Genomic DNA, 4972 nt, shown 5'->3' on the forward strand with positions numbered 1-4972 from the left:
ACACGTTTTCACGAATATCGTCTTGATTAAGTGGGTCTGCGTTAAACAATCGTATATGCTCATTTAACGTACCGTGAAGCCTTTCTACATCCGCATTGCCTGTTTTTAAATAGGGTGTAGTTGTATGCACATTTATTTCTTGCCCTTTGAGGAATTCTCTTACTGCAATGGTATCTAGTTCATTATCTAATACAACTTTATTCGGTTTACCTAAGTACTGAATTCTTTCTTTCAGCGCTTTTGTTATAGAAATCCAGGTTCTGTCTTCTAGGTAATTAGCGGTTGCATATTTTGTTAACTTATCTATAGTGGTTAAATACATCACCCCACGTTGAGGAAACCGTATATCTAAATGGACAATTTCATTATGCTTTTCTGGTGTAGGTGTAATATTTAATTTGTGTTTAATGGGAGCTCTATCGTACTTTGCCAACTTACATATTTCACAATTATTTATAAATTTTTGGATTTCTCTCTGAAGATTCGGATGAAAATAGTGCTTTTTTAATTCTGCAAAAACCTCTGTAATGCCTCTGTGATTATTTTTAATATGTTCTTTATGAATTAATTGTAAAAGTCGTTCTCTGTCAGTCACATCTTCGATTAATAAATTTGATTTTAGAATTTTAAGATTTTTATTTTTAGCAAAGTATTTAATGTAGTTAATTTGAAACTCCCTAAACAATTCAATATTTGTAGTTAATTTGAAACTCCCTAAACAATTCAATATTTGGACAAAAAACTACCACTAATCCTTTAGTAGGAAGTTTTTCTCTCATGAAATTTAGAACACTGTCTCTATTTTTATTTTCCAAATGTGCCGAATTTTATTTTAAAAAAATTATTTTTGTTGTACAAGAAAAAGTATTTGAATAGTCAATAAAAATTTGATTATTAAAAAGGTTGATTGGTTTTTCACTAATCTTGATAAAATCGGAGTCGTCGCTTTCTGCGCTATGTACTGTATTCATATCTTCATCGAATAATTCATTTAAATTTATTTGTATTTCATTTTCGGTAGTTTCATAATTTAATCTACTAAGGCCATCTGCTATAACATTTTCCTTACCCTTAATATAGGTAATATCGAAATCAAATTCATTTAGTCTAATTTTCCATCTCTGTAGCTTAGAATTCGGTTCTTTTATATTATTTAACCACACTAAAGGACGGTGAGAACTGCACCTAAAGCAAAGTTACTTGCATCTGTGACAAGTGTAAACGTTTTACTAAAATCAGGGTGTATAAGTATTGGGTAGTTTTTAATTAAAGTTTTTAATTTCTCAAAAGCAGCTGCGTAATCCTTATCGTTAATATTTAATTTTACTCCTTGCTTTAAATACTTAATCATGTGGTATGCAACGCGTGAATAATCTTTTATAAAACGTCTATAGTATCCTGTGATCCCCAAAAAGGATTTTATCTCCTTTTGTGTTTTAGGTAGTACTATGTTTTCTATGGTTTTAACTTTATCAGGATTCGGCTTTATACCGTCAAGAGTAACTACATGCCCTAGAAACTCTGTCTCTCTTTTAAGAAAAGTACACTTGTCCAATTGCACCTTTAAATTGGCTTCAGTAAATCGTTTAAGTATTTTAGCTAAGGATTCTAAATGTTCTTCTATACTAGCAGAAAAAATTAACACGTCATCTAAATATACCAAACAGATTGAGCCAATGTATTCCTTCAATACATTGTTAATCATTCGTTGAAATGTAGCTGGCGGGTTTCGCAGCCCAAATGGCATTCGCGATATCGTCAGGATGCATTTCTACTTGGTGGAAGCCTTTGGCCAAATCTAAAGTGGTGAAGTACTGACTTTTTCCTAACTTATCGAATATGTCGTCCATATTTGGTATAGGGAATCTATCTTCTATAGTTATATCATTTAATTTGCGATAATCTATAACCATACGCCAGTTTTGCTTATTATTTGCATCTAATTTTTTGGGTACAACCCATATTGGGCTATTATATGGGCTGCTAGAATTTCTAATAATACCTTGTTTTAGCATATCTGCGATTTGCTTATCGACTTCTGCTTTATGTACTTCCGGGTACCTATACAACCTGGAATAGATTGGCATGTCATGTTTAGTTCTAATTTTATGCTTTATTTCATTAGTGAATGTTAAGTCATCATTTTTATCATAAAATACATTTTTGTATCTGTTAAGTAATTTTAAAAGCTTTTCTTTTTCATTTAATTGTAAATGATCTATTTTAATAAAATTTTGTATATTATATTTGTTAATTTCGCAGTTCAATATTTCAATAATATTATTTTTATATGATATTTCATTGTAAATTTCTTCTTCTTCAGACAAAAATAGAGACAAAACAGCATTTTTTGTTACTAACAGTCTATTTTGAAAGTCAATTACACAGTCCAAATCTTTTAAAATGTTATTTCCAATTAGACCATCAAATTTTTTATTAAAGTCACACTCCAAGAATTCACAAAAGTAATGATTTAAATTAAATTCCTTAAACAGTGGAAATCTACAAATTGTATTTATAAATGTTTCAGCTCCCAAAGCTTTCGCTACTACACTTACTTTTTGTTTCCACTTGGGGTGACATATATCATGACTTATTAAACTAAATTCCGCCCCAGTGTCAATTATAAATTTTAATTTTTTTATGGGGTTATTTAAAATTATGTAGGGTAACCGCGCTCGGCAGGGGTAGGAAAATTTACGCTTGAATTTCCAATTTCCATTGGTTTTACTTGCTGATCCATTTTACGAAAATTTTGCGTATTTTGTTCAGTCCATGACCTTGATTGATAAGGACTAATTTGTTGCGGAATTTTATTCTCAGATTGCCTTGTACGATTTGAGCTAGCAGGATTATAGGAATAATTTCGATCGAAATTTCCAGGTATACTAAATTGTTGATTACTATGTAAAAAGTGAGACCCATTGTTAAAAGTATTACCATTGTTTCTATTGTAATTTTCATACTGGGAATGATAACGTGGATTATTCGTATTGAATCTGTTATTAAATTCATTATTATTAGGAGTTTTATATTTTCTATATTCGTTACTAAAATTTGTCCTTATCGCGCTAAAATTTTCTTGTTTTGTTTGTCCAAATTGTGTATAGTTTTGATGTCTTGCATCTAATACAATTTTAAATGCATCTTCTAAACTTTTGGGATCTCTAGCAAAAATCATGGTACGCGTTGGTTCGGGGAGGTGATCTCTAAAAGTTTTTTAAAGAAATTCTATTTACTTCTTCAGTTGTGTATGTGTTATCACCGTGAGTTAAATTTCTGTTGTGTATTCTATTTGCCAATTTATTTATTTTAAAATAATAATTTTCAATTGTACCGTCTAATCTACACGTCTTCAAATTATCCATTAAATCATTGCTATTTTCTTTTTCGCCAAAATTTTTTATAAGAATTTCCTTCAAAATACACCAATTATTTACATTACTATACCTATGAATAGCTTCTGTTGTTTTACCAACGCATTTATTTTTTATATAACCAAAAATTACGTTTCTATTATTGGCGTCAAATTGTTCAAATGATGGCAGAATATTCTCAATTTGATATATGAAATCAGGTAATTGGTTTTGATCTGTTCCATCAAAACTTTCAATATTTTTAATGCATGTTAACACTAAATTAATTCTGCTTATATCTATTGCCTCCATGTTGTGTTTATATATACGTATGTATAGTAGTATGAATTAAAAGCTTAAAAAAATGATACAAAATACCCCAAATAAATTTCACCTGTTAAAGGTTAAAAACAAAAATACATAAATGTACAAAAAGCTTTTATATATGTAAGTATGTATGTTAAAATTTATCCCAAGTAATTCCTCCAAGCTTTACTCACTGCATAATGAAAGTATTTGACCGCTAGCCCAGATATCTCTTACAACTTGTGATTGTTGTTGCTTGCCTTCTTTGACTTGTCCCAATTTAACGTTTACAAAATGTACATATATTTATACTCAATGTTGTTGTTTATTAATTTTTGCCTCTGCTTTATATTTTTGCTTTTCGCTGTTGTTGCGATTTACTTCGCTGTTTGTTTGTTCTTGCAGTTGTAAGTGGGTGTTGCTTTTGTTGTTATTCGTATAGTTTAAACATTTTTTTCTGTTAACTTTGTTACTATTGTAGATTATTTTTTCTCTCGATGTAAGGATTGCTCTTTATTGATTATGTACCGCCGCTGCTGTTGCTACTGTTGTTGTTGCTCCTGCTTAAGCAATTTCTTTTGTATTTAGTTAGGTGCTTATGAAGAGCACTTAATTTTTGCTGTGAGAAACGATTACAGTAATTTTGTATTTTAAAATCCTCTGACTATATTTTATATAGAGCAGTATACTCAGTGTAAAGTTTTTCTTTTTTTTTTCCTTTTTTTTCTCTTTGAAGCATAGGCTTTTTCACAGCTTCTTCTCTTTTGTTCTAACGTTTATTTAACTGTACATAGATATTTGAAAAAAAAATGTTCGACCGTTATTTTCACTGCAATATTTTCAGTTGTATATCACTTAATTATTTAAGTAAAAGGCCGAAATTAAACTTCTTCTTTTTTTCTTTTTATCTTGAAATTTGTTTTTACATCACATGTAATTAAAAGTTTTAAGTTTCGACTTTTTTCTCGTTTTTCTCATATTAATGCATTCAGTTTTAGATCACTCAATAAATGTTCATATATGCGTTATTCAAGTAAATACCAGTTTCTAAACTCTTTTTTTTATGTTTTACATCACATTAAAAGTTTTTAGTTATTATAATTTATAATTATAATTATTAAAATTTTTTGTTCGCAGACGATTGCTTATTTGACTCTTATTTGCCAAGTAAACTTTTCCTTCTGTTATTGTTTTCCTCGTCGCCAGTCACGTTGCGAAATTAAACCACCTTCTTCGATGTTTCTTTACAACTAAACTCTTTATATGACACCCGCTTCTCTGAGTTGTTGGATTCGTTTCCCAATTTTAGA

Source organism: Rhagoletis pomonella, unplaced genomic scaffold, assembly GCF_013731165.1.
Source record: "Rhagoletis pomonella isolate Grant_MI unplaced genomic scaffold, Rhpom_1.0 Rhpom_scaffold_00001, whole genome shotgun sequence".
NCBI classification, from domain to species: Eukaryota; Metazoa; Arthropoda; class Insecta; order Diptera; family Tephritidae; genus Rhagoletis; species Rhagoletis pomonella.